This window comes from Mytilus californianus, unplaced genomic scaffold (assembly GCF_021869535.1).
Source record: "Mytilus californianus isolate M0D057914Y unplaced genomic scaffold, xbMytCali1.0.p SCAF_8, whole genome shotgun sequence".
Taxonomy (NCBI): Eukaryota; Metazoa; Mollusca; class Bivalvia; order Mytilida; family Mytilidae; genus Mytilus; species Mytilus californianus.
The window spans coordinates 109,756,386-109,777,176 of NW_026262734.1; the positions used below are offsets into that span (position 1 = coordinate 109,756,386).

The 20,791-nt window shown below is 32.3% G+C and overlaps 3 long non-coding RNA genes across 3 annotated transcripts in view; all 3 read left to right on the forward strand.

Moving 5' to 3' along the window:
- The window catches only part of LOC127710798 (uncharacterized), a 248,828-nt gene that overhangs the window by 72,593 nt on the left and 155,444 nt on the right, over window positions 1-20,791 (forward strand). The gene's annotated exons all lie outside the window — the stretch shown is intronic.
- Window positions 1,571-4,692, forward strand: LOC127710799 (uncharacterized). Its single transcript, XR_007986340.1, has 3 exons — window positions 1,571-1,730; window positions 2,054-2,111; window positions 4,454-4,692. It is a non-coding gene; the product is annotated as an uncharacterized LOC127710799 (long non-coding RNA).
- LOC127710803 (uncharacterized) lies at window positions 12,371-14,809 on the forward strand. The gene is made up of 2 exons (XR_007986343.1): window positions 12,371-12,429; window positions 14,462-14,809. It is a non-coding gene; the product is annotated as an uncharacterized LOC127710803 (long non-coding RNA).

The window sequence follows — 20,791 nt, forward strand, 5'->3', positions numbered from 1 at the left end:
CACTTAAGAAAAGATTACAATCGGTAAAATAACAGATTTAACGTATTTTCTGGTATGACACAGACCAAAACTTATAAACTGTCAATTTGAGGGCTCTTAACACTAGAATTACTCTGTTGTGCAGATATTTGTAAGAAGCACAAGCCTGCAAACAAATTCTATATAGTGTGAACATACTTAATGTATGAGGTATTAGTTGAGATCGGGTGACATAATAATAGCTAAAAAGAAACAGAGGAAAAGCAATATGACACGACATTGTCGATCGGATGACATAATAAGAATAATAAAAGGGAATTGAAAAATTGTAAAACAATAAAATTTTGGGGTTTAATGAATTATTTGAATATGCCTGAACTTAAAATCATTAAATTTTTATACAAGGTAGATTTCCACTATATTCAGGTTTTTTATGATTTTCACAATCATCGGAACTGCTATGTTGCCATGGAAACCACAGCAAAAATGTCAAAAAATTCAACATTTGACATTGTCAATCAGGTGACAAAATAATCACTATTGTCAAGCATTCTGATTTGAAGTTGTCTATCTATGTCAATATTGATGTAAAGATGAAAACACAAATAAACTAATCATAGATACCAGTATCCGCATTTCGTACGTCAGGTGTACATTTCGTCTTCAAAAGCCTCATTAGGGATGATCGAATCAAGAAAGTTCTAAATGGCAAAAATACATTATAAAGCAGGTCATAAAGTTTCAATTGTTTCCTCAATTTCAATAGAATAGAGAATTGAAACGGGGAAATGTTCTTTCCAACTTTTCATATATCTTTATCTGGCACCTGACCACCTCCTCCTAAATCACTATATAATTCGTTCTTAAAGTACAATGAAAAACTTCAATTTAACTTATGGCGTATTGATAAAAAGTAATCAATCTAGTTTGATAAGTTGACGAATAACGATACATTAACAACTAAAGACTGACTAACACGAACTGCACCCTAACATTGTAGTGATATCTCTCAAGATATCTGAAACGATGTGCAGATCCTTCCCAACATGTGGCACCCATTGTTGCTGTCATGGCAAGTATAAATGAGGTGATGTCATAATTGAGAAAACGAGGATTGTAGATATCCGTCGTCATCACCGACTCAAATATTCAAAACACGGTCAACTAAATCCTGGTTGCATCCGTAAAATTGATGAAGGAATGACTTTAACTTTACCATTTAGAGCCCCTGGTGCGATATTTTTCTTGTGAGCAGCAGTCTTATACCATGGAAATCATGATAGGAAAATACACTTTTTGGAATATTGTAAGAAGAAATTTGGAGATGTATATTTTCCCTACATAATAGCATGCACATCTTATTAATTTTCTAATTGGATTCGGTAACGTTTGAATCGCCATTTTCTTAAAGAGTTTAAACCATGTAAAATTATAAAATAGGATTCTTGTGCTACGTGAAATAAAGTTACAGATACAAAATAATATAAATAGTCCAAACAAATCAAGTGATCAAATTATAAAATGATAAAAATTAATATGACAAGTATTCAGAGGAACAAATCAGTGAAGTGTTTATACCTTATGTTTCCGCTAAAAATAATAATTCACGGAAAAAACATATCCTGGACCAAATGTCCGACCAATGAACATAACTTTCATTATTATGTCCTTGTCCGTCTTATTTTATGCTACACTATTTAAAGGTAGACGTAATACGTTTAGTTATATTATACATTGTTCAAATAAGACAGGTAAGTTTTTATCATCTAAGTACAGAAATTTTTAACACGAAATTACATGATGAATGTTAATATTATTTTTCTGTTTTTTTTATTTTTATCATATAATTTTTTCAATAAAATCAAACTTATAATATAGTGTGCCAGCCGTGCGTCTCATCTACTTAAGACTCATCAGTAGCGTAGAATCAAAACAAATGGAAGGCAAAATCATGACAAATTGCCCATAATGTTAAAAACAGAAAATTCCGAAATGTGGTGCCAAAGATGTCGTAAATGTCAGTCAATGTCGGTTTTATGCGTTAGTAATGTGTATTTTGAATTTTTTCTTCAAGGACTTCTGAACGATGAAAGCCTACCTCGGTTTTTGCATCTTATTGATATGTTTGTCGGGTAAGTTTATATCATTTTCAAAAGGAAATATCAAAACAATTAATGTTTATTTATTGAAGTGTTTATATTACGTCCGAAGGTTTAAACGTGCCTCAAGTGACTCTACATTGAGGTAAAATTAAGAATATTTCAAATAATATATCTAGAAAAATAGGAGATGTGGTATGGTTGCCAATGAAACAATTTTCATCCATATAAGGAACGAGGATTTCAACTTCTAGTGGTACAAAGTCAGGTTTGAAAGGCCTATATAACACAGAAATTAATTCAAAAGGGACAACTACCATTTGGATTCAAGTTAACATTATGCAGCGAAAAACAAATATGGCAGACTGCGATCAACGACAATAACATGAATATCTTAATTACGAACTGCTGGTTTAGTACAGGTGTATACAAAATGTGGTGGGACAAACCGACCACGCCCCTAACATAGAACAGTTGTGTATCAGCACAACGTAAGAACATTCCTAATAAAGGACCAAAGACTTAAATGGCAAGGTTGTGCAGAATGTTTCATTACAATGTAGCATTGCCCCAAACATGTAAAATTACCTAAAACATTAATAAGTGGCAAGGTCTGAAAGGAGAAAAAAATTCACTAACTATTCCTTAGTTATAGGTCCGTAATTTCTTTACATGTGCAATCTATTTTTTATATTTTAACGGATATTAGTTGAAAAATGCTTTAGGAGCTAATAACACAAAAGTTGGATCATGTTTTGTTAGTTTTTCCGAAATGTTCCTAAATATGAAACATCGGGCTAGAAATCCTCAAACAATTTCATAATAACAGGTGCATAACGTTAATGTGTGCAATTTATCTGTACAGTATCATAGATCTGAAAACTGTAGCTGGAGATGAATATACAAACCTTGTAATGCCTTTTGTAAATTGTGTTATTCCAAATTTGTAAAAATAGAGGTTAACTTCTCAATCAGTTAAATAATAGTAGGTGCGTAATGTCAGCATTTGTGCACTCTTTCTGTAAAGTGTCAGGTATCTAAATTAAAATACGGTTCACTATATAGTAAAATAACAAGTTATTACTTGCATGCGTCTGTAGCGTTTTGTTCTGTATTTCCCTTCATTGGAAACGCTCAAAGTCAATCGTTTGAAAGCCAAGGATGTTGTAAAATACATAATCATGCGAAATTCTATGTGTTGAACAGAGATCTTAGAAATAGCCATATTTACTAAGGTTAGCTTTGCCAGAGGAAATTTGCGTTACTTTCAAAACCATCAACGGAGAATTTAAGAAAAGTGTGTTAAAACGTATTTGACGTTCCGTATGTTGTTACTACAATCCTGTTTCATTTTCACGAATATGACCTACCGAATTAGACAATTTACCGGGTTTGCAATAACATGAGCAACACGACGGGTGCCACATGTGAATAATGATCTGCTTACCCTTCCGGAGCACCTGAGATCATCCCAGGTTTTGGTGGGGTTCGTGTTGCTTAGTCTTTAGATTTCTATGTTGTGTCTTGCGTACTATTATTTGTCTGTTTGTCTTTTCTCTTTTAGCCATGGCGTTGTCAGTTTATTTTCGATCTATGAGTTTGACTGTCCCTCTAGTATCTTTCGCCCCTCTTAGAGAAAAGATTAATCGCCAATTAATCTATATAGACATCATTTCATCAATTCCTCAAACGAAACATTTGCACTACTAAGTTTGACTAAAAGTATTTTATGCAAATTTTTTACCAGTCATAAAGGTGTTAAAATATAATGCGTCTTCTATTAAACAATCAGATTAAGTTTGACCAAAACCAATTTGATAATATATACCTTCTAAAGGTGTCATGTGAAGATTGTGCATTAGTTTACCTTGTAGATAATTAATTAAACCATAATAAGCTGAATACTCCTTCAGCTCAGTTGACAAAACGGTTGCGTATTGTGCCAAGATTTCTTGGTGAGATCTCAAGCTGGAAAGCGCATATTGTGTAACAAATGTTCGTATTTTACATTCATAAAAATTTTGAAATAAATTAAAGCCGTCAACCGAACTATTCAAATTAAACATATAATAATTAGTATCATCTATTCTGAAATCATGCGTATAAATACAGGAAATAAAATGTATTTATCAATTAAATAGTAACTGCTCATTACAATTACCAACAGTATACGATATGGATGAGGTCACATTTTGTTGATATAGTACCATGACCATCTAATTTACCATTATAATTTCAATTTCTATAAAAGTTACATTTCATCATTTCTACCAGTCAAACAGTATGTCAGCTGTTACTGAAAATAGTCTTTGTAATGAAAATCGTATCCTGATTCTTTAAACTATGTTTAAATGAAAAGTAACCATATGTTTCAGGTTTGGAGAATACTGATGCTCTTAAGTGCTTTAGAAGTTATTGTCGTACCCGTGCAGATTGCGAATATGGATGTCGTGTCCGTAATTGTGGCATTAAATATGACTGCAATGTCCAACAAAAGGAATGCTGTTGTGATGCTTGCAGCCCTAATTAATAACCAGGAATACACAGAACATCAAATTGTTAACATTACAGAAAATGCGCGTATACATGAATATTAAAATATTGCATCAGTCGATTTCACAAATTCTACTGATTTTTATATTGCAATATTGGGAGAGTTTTGTCAGTTCTAGATAATCTCTTCGTTTTTCCTTAAACCCCATTTCTTTTCTCGTTTTACTGAAACTACTACTAAGACGAATACATTGATGCCGTGAAGTATAAAATTAAGTCATACTGGATAAGTCTAAATATAGATTAAGTTGACAGTAATTTACCGCTGTAAAGATCTTGTAAATCGATTAAGAAAAGATAAACATAGGTAACAAACAAAAATGCGGGAACCGTATGAACTCCAAAATAAGCGAGAATGGGTGCGTCGACAGAGTACGCGTCTCCCGCTTTCTACCAAAAAGAAGATGTGGTATGATTCAAAATGAAACACGAAACTGTCCAAATGACGTAGATAGTATCTTGCAACTACAGGTCACAGCACGGCATACAACAATTAGCTAAACCAACATCACCTAGCAAGCTATAGAAGGCACATAAGAGACTAACGTTCAATTATTAAAACTCAAACTGCCTGATGTTAAAAACAACAACAACAACACAACAAATATGATACAAATCAACGAATTACAACCACTAAATCACAGGCTCTCTATTCAGGACAGGCATATACAGAATGTTGAGTTGTAACCATTGCACTTTTAAAATCAATTGAAAAATAGCTAAATTCATCCAGTCGACATAAATACCAAAAATATTAAAGAGTACTTACAGTTACAAACAAATATTTCAAAGTTAAAAATAACTAGTAAAATAAAATATATATCTCAGAAAAAAATATCAATCAGTACACGTCCAACATAGAATTGGTTTAGTGTGTTTAAGGATGTTTACTACTCTGTTTCAAAATAACAAGCTTTTTAAAAGTATGTTATAAATTAATAGTATATAAATACAGGAACTCAAAAAGCAGAAAAAAATGAATGGCCCGTGTGCTTGTTTTCGAGATATAAGCCATTGAAATTTTGGCGGGAAATAATTCCCTCTCGATTTTTCATACATTTAACATGTTTAACAATGGCACCCTTTTTTCTTTCAAAAGAAATATAACAAGGATTTTATAAGATTACAAATATGGTTTTTAATACTAGTTTTATGATTTTATTAAACGTAGAGTATGGGTAAATGGGCAAAATTTTGATGGCACTACATGAATAAAACAAGAGAATTCTGAATATTTACCAAAATTTCAAAACAAGAGGAGCAAACATCCTTAACAGTCAGTGAAAATGATGCATTTTACACTTGCAATGCGAATTTAAACTCAGTGAAAATGTCACAATAAGAAATAAAATATTTTTGTTGGTAAATTTACAGATGAGAAGAATATACTAGTATATAAAAAAAATAAGTCTGCCAAAACATGTCGATATCAGTCTTTCTTCCTCATATCTCTGCTGGCGCAGTTTTTGTGAAAGGAGCTCCCTTGTGTAACTGAAATCTACCAAGATTACCTATTATCTGCAGTGAATGAGTTTGAATGTTTAATGTTTTATTGTACTTTACGACTTAGGGTTTAATACAGATTTAGGTAATAGCCGACACTGTACTCACTTATGTACCCGAATTGGCTAGAACATATCTGAATCATGAAAATATGCTTGACATTTTTTTGTATTCGAGTCATGTGAAGACAAGCCGCTTGCGTCTGATTTACTCAATTATAGTTCTGGTATCTATGACAATATTTTACAATCACCGGAGTTATCCTATAAGTTGTGTTGACTTTTTGTATGTAAGGAGGTATCCCAAGCTTTGCATTCAGCACTCTAAACAGACAAAACACAGTGTTGATACGGTTCTTGAAAGTTGATTTATTTTATCTTACGGGCCTATCTGTAACTGTATTGAATGGATATTGCATTTTAATGGTTTATTTGAATAAGGAACTTGCTTTCTATCGACCATATTAATTCAGATAAAACACTTTCTTGGTAAACACTGTTTGGTATCTTTTTTTTACTTTTTTTGTTATTTGACTACAGTTCAATCGTTATTAATGTTGTTAGTTTTTTAAAAGAGTGCAAGTACATTTGCCTGCGATTTTACTTTTGACAATTATATGAAAGTAAAGCAGTTGAGAAAGATAATCGGACAGCATTAAGTGTACTAGACTAATGATAGTCAGAGTCTGAAAAACATATCATCGAAGTTTGAGGTTCTTCACATACATGCAGTTTCCAAAATCCTTTCTACAACCATTGTAAGGTTTCATCAGAACCCAACATTTAGAAAACAATCATTTTTATAACCCATTATAAGGACAGCCGTAATGTCGTGGTTAGCGCATCGGACTAGAAACACATAGGTTCCTGGGTCGATCCTCGCTCCGGGCAGAAAATTTCAGGGACTGAATTTTCGGCTCTCCCTTGACACCATTTGAGAATATGGTCTTGAGAAACGATGATAGTCCGTCGGTTGGGGACGATTAATGGCTGACCCGTGTTAAGAGATAGCCATATCTCTTGCACATAAAAGACACCCTTTTAGCTTTCACAAAAGAGTAGGCTAGTGCCGCTACAAGGCATCACTCGCACCAGCAAAGTGGAAAATGATTAATATAAGTTGTAATAACTTTTTTCCCAATCCAATATAAATAAATATGTTTAAACTAAATCATTTTTTTTTATACTTGGAAAGGGCTTGACCGATCAGATTTATAAAGAGCACAAAATCCAATAGCAAAAAGAAAAAAGAAAAATGACACAATTGTACCGATAAAAGTAAAGAGTTCATAAGCATTTTCTTTTTTTTTTTGTTTGTTTAATATAACTTACTGCACCTCAAATGGATTGAGTGTTTATATCTCATAAGAAGTCTAGAAAAAGCATGATCTTGTACAATGCCAAGTTATAAGTATAAATGTATCGACATGATGTAAGACCTAGAATGCATACTCGATGATGCATACAAAGTTAGTCTTCCCCATTACAATAACTACAAAATGCCAGCGAAATCAAGGTACAATTGGTCAAGTGTAGAAACTGAGACTACTATAACACATATAATAGTCTCAGGTTGAAACAAACAGTTTTGAAATTTCGCGGGCAGTACGTCGACTGAGCAAGTACAAAACACTACATTTATACGGCATATCACAAATATTTCCGACTTTGTATGGTTTCATAGGAGATGCGGCTCAATGAAATCGGTCTATTCTTTTAGTAGTATAGAGGTATACGTAGACTTCCATTCCTCCCAATAATTCAATCTAAGGCTCACGTTTCTCCCAACTTAACTCTCTTCAAACAAATCTGGACCATGTGTACTATAACTCCATTCCTCTCACCATTGATTTTTCATATTTAGGAGCCCTTTTTACCCCACTTGACAGTGCATACTCAGCTGCCCTTCTCCTCACCTTGACAATGCACACTAAGAATCAATTTTCCTCATCCTTGACAATGTCTCCTTTTATTCCCTTTCTCTTAACCTTGAGAATGCTTAACAAGACTATATTTTCCCCCTGTTGTCAATGCATATTAGGCATGCATTAACTCTCCCTTGACAATGCATAATACGAATTAATTGCCCCAATCCTCGACAAAGCATATTAATTATATAATTTTCCTTCAGACTATACAATGAAGACTAAGCCTCGCTTTTACACCACCTCATTATTTCATATTTAAACTCCATATCCCTTATTTTCGACAATACATTCTTAGCCTCCCTTTCGTACCACCTCAACAATGCGTACTAAGACTCCCTTAACTTCAACCTCGACAATTCAAAATTAAACTCTCTCTCTCGCTCACCCTCGTCAATGAATAGTTGGACTCCCTTTCCCTTAACCTTGACAACGCGTATCAAAGTATATGTCCATAACCATATACAATGCATATTAAGACTCTATTTGCCTTATCCTTGCCAATGCATCCTAAAAAATCCCTTTTTCTCATCCTCGACAATATATATTAATTAATATCAATTTCCTTCAGCTTTTACAATGCAGACTAAGCCTCCATTCCCCCTGATGTTATTAATGCGTACTAGAACCCTTCTGTTCGACCTTGCCAATGCATTTGTAGACCCCCTTTCCCCCAGGCCCCACAATGCATACTTATATTCCCTTTCCCCATCGTCGATAATGTATATTGATACCCTTTTTTCTCCCAACTTTTTGAAAATGCATACTCTCTTCATCCCCCATCAAAACTGAATGCTTAAAATGCAGGGAAAATTGTTGGTTAAATAGCACACAAGTCATACTTGTTTTTTTTTTTTTTTCTATAGAACACAAGTCAACATTGTTTGTATTAAATGGGACTAATAAAAGGTAGTATGCTTTTAGATTTTTAATATTTCGCACTTTTGGACCTTCAATTATTTTGTCAATAATGTACTCGTTAAAGTTTGTAAAAGCGTAACGCATAATGTACTCTTTTAGCAAAGTTACTTTTCAGGCAGATTTCATTCACGTTTGCATGTTTTTTTTATATATTTATACATTGTTAAGTTAAGTATATTTTTGATAATATGTATTTGAAGGGGCTCGTTACTTTAAAATACATCCAGTCATTGTGCTATGGTAAATTTTGGTATTCTTGTCTTTCCTTTTTGCTAATGTACTTTGACAATATGCCTTTTTGTCTTTCTTTGTTGACATATTTGTTTGTTTTTATAGTTATTGAGATTATAACACAATGTTGACTGTTGTACCCTTATTTTTGACATTTGTACCTACCATGTCTGTTTGTTTTGTTTAGACGTCGTTGTCAATTTAGTGGAATTGTATGCGACTGTCATACAAGTGAGAGGTTAAGCTAACTATAAACCATATTTAATCCACCATTTTCTACCTAAAGAAAATACCTGTACCAAGTCAGAAATATTACAGTTGTTGTCCATTTTTTTTTGTGTTTGAGCTCTTGATTTTGCCATTTGATTAGGGACTGTATTAGATTTTCAATGGAGTTCGGTATTTTTTTATTTCACTTTTTAATATCTAAGTTCACCCTGAACAATAGTACCTATTAAACAAAATATAAAAACCTGCTTAGTTTTAACAATAAAATACCTATTACCTTTTAAAACCAGTTTCTAACTCATAAACTACAGAAAGATATAAAAAAAATCCGTTGCACGAATAATTCTAATGACACAAAACATAAAATGACAACATTGATGTGTATTAAAACTGCAAAGCGAAATAAATCCGCGTTATTTTGTACTTTTATTTAACAACTAAATGTTTTGTAATGGGAAAACGAGCATATATTTTTAACAGATCCCAACGATAAACTTATAATTGCTTAATCTGGTTTATTTCCACCTCATGATATAGTACTATTTAAAGGTCATCAAAAAAAATTAGCTTCAATATCATTTTTGTCATAATACAGGTAAGTTCCAGATTACGTCTATAAACGTGTTAAAGGAATGACTTCAACTTTATCAATCTCTTATTGTATCAATCCGGATCTGTATATATTCAATATTCAAAAGTTAAATTTGCTGATTTGGAAAAGTTGATGGGCTTATTATCATAATTATAATATTAATATTTTATTATTATTATTATTATTATTATTATTATTATTATTAATAATTTTTTTTTATTATTATTATTATTATTATTATTATTATTATTATTATTATTATTATCTTTATTATAATTATTATTATTATTATTATTATTATTATTATTATTTTTTTTTTTATTATTATCTTTATTATTATTATTATTATTATTATTATTATTATTATTGTTGTTGTTAATGTTGTTAATGATGATGATCATAGTAATGCTATCATTATTATTATGATAATTGTAGTTATTGTGATTTATTATTTTGATTTATTGTTGATTTTAAATAAATTCTTTAATTTCAATCACTGGAACGCTGCTTTGAATTTTTTCACCTGCAGTTAGGTGATAAAACTTACCGTTTTTATTTGGTCAATGTATACAAAATAGAATGTTTTTGGCTACCTTTAAATAATGTAGCGAAAAATAAGACTGAAAAGAAAATAATGATCAAAGTGATGTTCATTGGTGCGGTATATGGTCTTGATATGTGTTATTCTGCGAAAGAAAAGCTTTAGCGATTATTGTTGCGGATAAACAAGATATACCATACAACTGGGATTCATTTCTCATAACAATGTAACATGTGAAAGAACTTGTCTCATTGATGTTATCATTTCATCGTTTGATAACATGATTTTGTTGAACTATACATTTCATTCTGAATCTGAAACTTCCTATTACCTGGCAAAATATTTCTGTTTTATAACGATTAAACGATCTAATTTAAAAAAAAAAACAAATTTGTATATCGGATATATTTGGACATGATTTTCTTGGTTTCTCCAATCCCCATCACGATATCTCATGACATCAGCTATTTCATAAATTTATAGTATTGATTTAAATACTAAAGTGTTATTTAAGCTCTCTATTGTATCAAAATGTCAGGAACTTTCGTTTTTTTTTAGCAAATTGCCAATTTCAAAAGTGTATTTCCCTATGATGATAATAATCAAACTTCAAAATGAGGTAAAAACAAATTAAACTATGTTTGTGTTACAAATAATGTAAAGTGTTTGTTTTAATTAATAATGTGTAAATGTTCCCGACCATATGAGTATTTGGACCATACGCGTATGGTCCTGACCATATGGGTATATACTCATATGGTCCTGACCATATTGGTATATACTCATATGGTCCGACCATACGCGTATGGTTCAACCGTACGCGTATGGTAGGGGTAATTAACGCGTTTACTTTTAATAATTTAAAACTCTTCATTAGGTAGGATCCTTCCAGTTGTCTCATCATTTATAGACGCTATCAAATGTCATTTTATTATATTATAATAATAACAAGATTATATAGCTAAAAAGAAATAAGCAGTATCACACAGTTAATTCTACTAACTAGTCAAAACTATAGTAAACCCATTGTATACGTATGGTTACGAGTGAATGGCAACATGCAAGAATATAATTAGTGATGAAAACTAACAGTGGCATCAATATTTAATGGTTATGTAGACTTTGAATTATAGAATTAATACATTTTCATCATTGTTTTTTTTATATAATTTGTTTTGTAATATTCAAAAGTTTCCTATGGATATTTGAAAAAAATACATATTTGGTCCAAATACTCATATGGTCTGGCCCGTAAATAACCAAACGAGTATATACTCATATGGTCCGACCATATGAGTATACGCATATGGTCATTACCATACGCGTATGGCCCAAATACCCATATGGTCCGGAAAATAAACAAATAGATTGTTCTATTTGCCTACATTTTGCCATCATTTTTGAAACCATTTAAGAAAGGTCTGATTTTCCAAGATAGATTCAACGCGACGGCCATTTTTTTTTTTTTAGTTTTGAGAAAAAATAATTTGCCAATTGAAATTTTATACATACCGTCGAACCAAAAAAAGAAGGCAAAATCAAGTACGTACGAAGCTGAAGATATTAAAAACCGTAACGTTATAAAGTTGTGCCAAATATGTGAAAAATGCCGTATCAGTTGTATGCGTAAATATTGCGTGTAACGTTGAGCTAAAAAAAAACAACCAAAAACTGTTAAAAGTCAGATTTTGTTTCGCACTTGAATACTCTGCTGCACAAAAGAGTCTATATTAATTTACGAAATGAAAGATTTATATCAGATATGTTATATTAATGCGAATACATGGATTTTTCTTCCAGGACTACTGCACAATGAGAGCCTACTTCGCTATTTGCGTCCTGTTGATATGTTTGACGGGTATGTTAATATTATTAATAAAAAGTTAATTTATTACAGTGTTCATACTACTTCAAAATGTACTGACTGTTTAGTACATGTTTATAAATGATGAGGTGGTATAAACATGTGTGTGAGCGCCCAATCCGCCTCTTACATAGAACAGTGTTGTATCAGCCAACACACTGTAAGATGATCCTTAAACATGGATCAAAGTCATAAATGACAGGGTTCCGCAGAGGTTTTCGTATTAAAGGAGCATAATTTTTTTACAAGAGTTATTGTTATCAATGATAAGTTTATTTTTTTATACATTTTTAACTTTGACTGATAATAGATATAGGAAGATGTGGTATGAGTGCCAATGAGACAACTCTCCATTCAAGTTACAATTTATAAAAGTAAACCATTATAGGTCAAGGTACGGCCTTCAATACGGAGCATTGGCTCACACCGAACAGCAAGCTATAAAGGGCCCCAAAAAATTACTAGTGTTAAACCATTCAAACGGAAAAACCAACGGTCTAATCTATATAAAAACGAGAAACGAGAAACACGTATGAACTTCATAAACAGACGACAACTACTGTAATCAGATTCCTGACTTAGGACAGGTGCAAACATTTGCAGCGGAATAAGTCCATTTGTGGTATTATACTTTTGGCGTTGCGCGGTATTCATGCATCCAATCATTATTTTGTTGTGCTTTGTATTCTTGTCTTTCATTTTTGCTCATGTTCTTTGTCTATAGGATGTCTTTATGTCCTTTTTTTTAATAGTTTTTATTTTTTTTTTGTTTTATAGTGATTAAAATTATAAATCAATGCTGACTGTCGTACCTTCATTTTGACAATTTATTCATATTGCAATTGTATGTTTTGCACACACATTTGTTTCACTACAATGGAATTCTATGTGACTGTCATACAAATGAGAGGTTTAGCAAGCTATAAAACTAGGTTTAAACCACCGTTTTCTACATGAGAAAATGCCTGTACCAAGGAATGTGACAGTTGTTTTTCATTCGTTTGGTGTGTTTAAGCTTTTGATCTTGCCATTTTCTAAAGGTTTTGCCATTTGATTTAGGACATTCCGTTTTAAATTTTTCTTATAGTTCGGTTTTTTTGGCTATTTTACTTTTTGAATGTATAGAAATAAAAAGACAACTACGAAATACCTTGAAAATACAATAAAACATGCGGACTTATTTGAAAAATATTTCTGAAACAATTACTTAATAATAGGCCCGTATTATATACCTTGGAAATCCATTTGTTCGATTTTAATGGAAAGAAATTGATTGAAACTGCTAGAAGAGTTATTACCACAAAACTGGGTCATGTTTTGCTGAACTACACTTATTTCCTAGATATGAGATATGGGGACTAACACTCAAACAATTTCATAATAGAAGGTGTACAACTTTAACATGTGTGCCATTTATCTGTACAGTGTCATGATCATAGATCTGAGTTTCAAACTGTAGCAGGAGATAATTAAACGAAACTTGTAAAGTTTTTCGTAAATTTTATTATAAAAAAGTTAAATAAAAAAACATTGAACTCCGAGGAGATCCAAACGGAAAGTACGTAGTCAAAGGGCAAATTAAAATTAAAAGCTTAAACACACCAAACGAATTGATAACAATTGTAATATTCCTGAGTTATTACAGTCATTTTCTTATGAAAAAAATATTGGATTTAATCTGGTTTTATAGCTAGCTAAACCTTTTGTACATTAATACTAGTTTTATCAAAAATTGAAGCCGTCAACCGAACTTTTTAAATAAAACATGGTTAACGAAACTAATAAATATCATCTGTTCTGGATTCATGCTTATAAATACAGGAAATACAGGGAATGCAATGTATATATCAATTAAACAGCAAATGAACGTTACAAATTAAAACCACTACACTATCTGATAATGTCACATTCTGTTGATATGATATCATCCGATCTACTATCAAACAGTTATAGTAAAATGTCTTTTCAATGAAAATCGTAATCTGATTCTTCTGATGTTTAAATCAAGAATTACAATATGTTTTAGGTTTGGAGGACACTGATGCTCTTAAATGCTTTAGAAGTTACTGTAGTACCCGTGCTCATTGCAAATCTGGATGTCGTGCACGTAATTGTGGCAGTAAATATGACTGCAATGTCCAACGAAAGGAGTGCTGTTGTGATGGTTGTAGCCCTAATAAATAACCAGAAATATAAAGAACATCAAATTGTTAACATTACAGAAAATGCACGTTAACATGAATATTAAAATATTTTATCAGTCGACGATATGAATTAAAAATTATGATAATCTGTACAAGAAAATGATTTCATCAATTCTTCTGATTTTTAGATAGAGTCTTTCATATTCGCATAAATAAAAACCTTGCAATAGTTTCTGAATTTACAGTATTTTGAGAGTTTTTGTCAGTTCTAGATAATCTCTTCGTTTTTCCTTAAACACCATTTCTTTACTTGTTTACTGAAACTATTACTAAGACGAATACATTGATGCCCTGAAGTACAAAATTAGTTCATATTAAATAAGTCTAAATATAGATTAAGATGACAGTAGTTTACCGTTGTACAGATCGTGTTAATCGATTAAGAATAGATAAATCAAAGTAAAAAACAAAAATGAGGGAATCATATGAACTCCAAAATGAACAAGACAAGGTGTGTCGACAGAGTACGCGTCCCCCGCTTTCTACCTAAAAGAAGATGTGGTATGATTCACAATGAAACACAAAACTGTTCAAATGACGTAGAAAGTATCTTGCAACTACATGTCGCAGCACGGCATTCAACAATTAGCTAAACCAATATCACATAGCATGCTATAGAAGACACAGAAAAGACTAACGTTCAATAATTAGAACCCAACGGTCTGATGTACAAAACAACAACAACAAAAACAAACAAACATGATAACCATCAACGAGCTACAACCACTGAATCACAGGCTCTCTTCTTAGGATAGGCACATAACGCATGTGAAAATTTTAACCATGCAACAATAAAATTCAATTGAAAAAGCTTAACTCACCCGATCGACATAAAGATCAAAAACTACTTTAAGATTACCCACAGTAACCGAAATCTAGTTCAAAACTTATAACAATTGATAGACTAAAATATCCATCTAACACTAAAATATCAAACAGTACACGTCCAACATTCAATTGATTAGGTGTTATGACGTATTTAACAGTCAGTGGAAATGATGCTTTTATCCTCCGTCATGCAAATTTAAACTCAGTCAAAATGCCACAATAGGAGAAACGACATTTTAGTAGGTAAATTTATAGATGAGATTAAAGAAAAAAGTCTGCGAAAACATGTCTATATCACCCGTTCTTCCTTAAAACTCTGCTGGATCAATTTGGGTGAAAGTAGCTCAGTCGTGCACATGATATCGACCACAATCACCTATTATTTGCAGTGAATGGGTTTGAATGTTTAATGTGTCATTGTACTTTACGATTAAGATTTTAGTACAGATTCAGATAATAGCCTACTCTGTACTTAGTTGGGTACCCAAATTAGCTACATGATATCAAACAGTTATTGAAATTTAGCATCGCATTCAGTTAGATCTAAAACTTGTCTTTGTAAACTTTACTTTTTCAAATTGCTTCAAGATTTTTTATTCAATTTTGACTGATTCGATACGAAAACTACATATCAGTGTCAAGGTTAGGGTTTTACCTATGGCTATTTGTTTAGTATTTATTCTCAATAGAAACCATAAAAGATATCGACAAAATAGTTAAACTGTATAGTTATATATATGGTGAATGAGTTATATCACCATATCCCAAACTCCGTTACAGGTAATTCTAAATATAAAAGGGGAAATATCCAGTTAGATGTCAACGTGCCCTTTTAAACTAAAATGTAGTGTTGTTTTTTACATATTTGGTACGGCATGTCCAAAGTAACGATTTAGCTAAAATATTTTGTTGATGTCTTATATGGTTTCTAACGAGAAGCAATCGTCTTTAACCTTGATCGTGACCTATATTTGTTTTATGAACTTCAAATAAGGATCAAGGTTAAGATTAAATTTTACGATCTCGAATTTGACCTTATCTGTCATCTCGTTTTGATATATAATGACTTCAATGGATTTTTTTTATTAGATTGCAGACATATGACCTTAAAAAACAACGGGAATTGACATTTTGTAATGCGGATAAGCTAACTTTTGTGACGAAATGTCTTATGAATAAAAAAACCATGTATTTGGAAAAAGTGTCAAAACACTTTTTTTTTTCAAACTGCAAATAGCAACTTACCTTCTTTAAATCAAGCAAACGTATAAAGAATAAGATATTCATTGATAGTAAGTTATCATTTGAAACCGGAAAAAAACTTTTAAAACCAAAAGTCAAACATTTTAAATCAAATACAAATTCATTTGTGTTGGATAACACCTTCATCTGTTCTCAGAGATCGAACAATTGGTTTTTAAATGCTTTTAATATTGATATGATTGTTATTAACTTCATTTTAATTGTTTTAGCATCCGTAATCATAAAAGTAATACCCTGGCCCTTTACTGTATTGTTTTTGGTTATCAAGTGACACTTCTAGCCCTCCATGCATATACAGACCAGCCCTCCACAACCTGTCACTGTTTTCGTTTTTTTTCTGCTTCGTATCGATCCGATGATTTAAGCCCTTTTCAACTTATTTTTGTTGTGTCATTTCCATCAAGCTTCACATACTCTCTTTCTAGCATCCTCGGCAATGCATGCTCCGTGTTGAAGGCCGTACTTTGACCTATAATTATTGGCACTCATACCACATCTTCTTATGTCTATTAGACTCCTTTTCCCGAAACTTTCACAGACTCTCTTACCTTTACTCCTCAACAATACATACTCCTTTTCCCTTAATTTTGACAATTCCTACTTAGATTCCTTTTTCTGTGTCATTGACACTGCATACCTCATTTTTTAAATGGGATTAGTATCAGGTAGGAGCGTCATTTCTATACTCGTTAGAGTTTTTAGAAGCGTAAAACAGAATTAATTATTTTAGCAAGGTATCGTTTTAGATATATTTCTTTATCGTTTAAATTTATTAGCTTATTACCTCGTAAATAATTACACAAAACAGTATTAGCTAGTTAAAAATGTCAAAATAGACCTTTTATGTTTCTGCAATCAAATACCTATAAAACATTTCAAATCAGCACTCGTCTACCTCATAAGCTATAGAAAGATATAAAAAACACTCAATTGCACGAACAATTCACATACCATTAAACCTAGAACGAAAAATTATTGTGTAATAAAAATGTAACGAGAAATAAATCCCCGTTATATTAACACTGTCATTGATCAATTAAACCTTTCGTTATTGGTAGAACGAACGTATCATGTAACAGATCCCACCTATAAACTGATTTGTGGTTAATCTTTTATCAACGTTATATAAATTAGAAGTTGTGGTATGAGTGCCAATGAGACCACTCTCCATGGCTATTCTACTCCGATTATCTGTACACTTTGAAATAGTATGTTACCCTTTTAGTTTCAGACAAATCGTTTATTTCAAAACGCCCAATTGACTATATAACGAGTTACTCCCATTTGTTAACTGAGAATGCTTATTTCCATTTTTAATTGACTTAAATGAGCTGTAGTTTGTCGGTCAATATGAAGTATTTTTCATTACGTAGAACACTTTCTTCAAAAATGTATTTTTTGTTTTCGCTACTTAGCTATGGCGTTGGCAGTTTATTTTTTAATTGTGACTTTGAATTTTCCCTTTGGTATCCTTCGCCTCTTTTTTCTTTAGTATTTTTAATTATAAGCTGAAGTAAATGATATAATAGGTATACCCCATATTATAGAAAACATTTCGTCATTATTTGGAAAGAATGGATCGGTACGGAAATTTTAGAATATACTGGAATAAAGGCAACAGTAGTATTATAGTTTTAATCCATTTCAAAATCGATTCTTGAAACCCAAATGTTTGTAGTGCTGAGTGCATTCAAAAGTCATAAATCGATTGAGAGAAAAAACAAATCAGAGTTACAAACTAAAACTGATGGAAACACATCAACTATATGGATATCAACATCAGAAAAACAACGGAACAACGAAACAACAGAAACATTGAAGTGCACCAAATGTTTATAGTTTGGTGGTTTTTTTTTTTTTGATTTGTGAAGCTACCCTTAATAAAAAAAAAAGGCAATTCATGATAGTAAAATTGTTGCACTTAATTCCCGATAATATGTCTTAAAACTGCCGTTGTCTCTTCAATGACAATTCATACGTAGACCCACTTTCCTTAACTCAATAATGCATACTACATGTACTAAGACCCCCTTTCCTCCAATCTGAACAATGCTTACTTAGAAACATTTTCCCCAAACCTCAACCATGCATACTAAGACTCTCTTTCTCCCAACCTTAACAACGCTTATTAATTAGACTCACTTTCCCCCAACCTTAACAATGCATACAAAGACTCCCTTTCCCCCAACCTTAAAAATGCATACTAAGACTCCCTTTCCCCCAATCTTAACAATGCATACTAAGACTCCTTTTCCCCCAACCTTAGCAATGCATACTAAGACTCCCTTTCCCCCAACCTCAACAATGCATACTAAGACTCCCTTTCCCCCAACCTAAACAATGCATATTAAGACTCACTTTCCCCCAACCTCAACCATGCTTTTCGTTCTCACATTCCCCCAACCTCAACAATTCATACTAAGTCTCTCATTCTCCAACCCTCAACAATTCATTCTAAGTCTCTCATTCTCCAACCATCAACAATTCATACTAAATCTCTCATTCTCCAACCCTCAACAATCCATACTAAATCTCTCATTCTCCAACCCTCAACAATCCATACTAAGTCTCTCATTCTCCAACCCTCAACAATTCATACTGTCTCCCTGTTGTCAATCCGACGATACCTACTAATTAGAAATAAGAAGATGTGGTATGAGTGAGAGTCAATGAGACAACTTTCTGTCCAAGTCACAATGTGTAAAAGTAAACAATTAAACGGTCAAAGTACGACCTTCAACACGAAGCCTTGGCTCACACCAAACAGCAAGATATAAAGGGCTCCAAAATGACTAGACATGTAAAACAATTCAATCAGGAAAACCAACGGTCTAATATATATAAAACACGAGAAACGAGAAACACTTACCAAAAACCTCAAAAATCATGTAGATTGAATTTTCTAGACAATGCATACCTTGACTCTCTTTCCCCGACCCTCGACAATATATACCTAGACTCCCTTTACCTGACCCTCGACAATGCATACTAAGACTCCTTTTTCTCGACCATCGACAATACATACTTAGACTCCTTTTTCTCGACCCTCGACAATGCAGACCAATACGACAATCCATTTCTAGAATTCATTTCCCCGACCATCGACAATGCACACTCAAAATCTATTCATCCACTCTCAACAATGCATACTTGACTCCTTTTCACCCACTCTTTACAATGGATACTTATACTTCCGTTCCGCTACCTCGACAATTCATACTGAGATTCCTTTTACCTTAACCTTGACAATGCATATTTAGATTCCCTTTCCCCCATCCCCTATCATGCATAATAAGACTCACCGTGCCAAAGCCTCCACAATACATACATAGACTCCATTTCCCCCATCCTCAAAAATGAATACTTATACTCCATTTCCCTATCCTCAAAATTTCAAATCTGTCAAAAATATATTCAATACTGGCAAGGATATACACATTTTCTTTGGAGAAACTATTGACAGCAGGGTTTTTCTATTAAAAAATTGATAACTGGTATTTCACAAATAATCATAAGGCATTTATATACATGTATTGGTATAGGTTAAGCATTATATCAACAGCCATATGAATCCATATCTATATCTCAATGTCACGCTCTCGAGATTGTAAGTATTTTCTGGTATTTAATGTTTTGATGCTGCAAATGAGACACAGCCATGTTGTAATGGTAAACAATCCATGATGAATTGTCACATGTAAGGCCTAGTAACTCAGAGATTACTCTGTTGTACAGATATATGTAAGGAGCACAAGCCTGCATACTAATTATATATAGTGTGAACATGCACAAACATAAAGTATGAATTGAGATGTGCAAACATAAAATAACTGAGCAGTGGTTTGTTACTGATAAGAAATGGATAGTTGGCATTCGGAAAGAAGAAATAATTACGTTTGTCAAACATTCTGAATTAAAGTTGTTCATCTATGTCATTATAGAGGTAACGATAAAAACATACATAAACTAATCATGAATACCAGGATTAGCATGTTGTACGCGAGACGCACATTCTGTCTACAAAAGACTCACTAGTTGTCCTCGAAATACGAAAGTTCAAA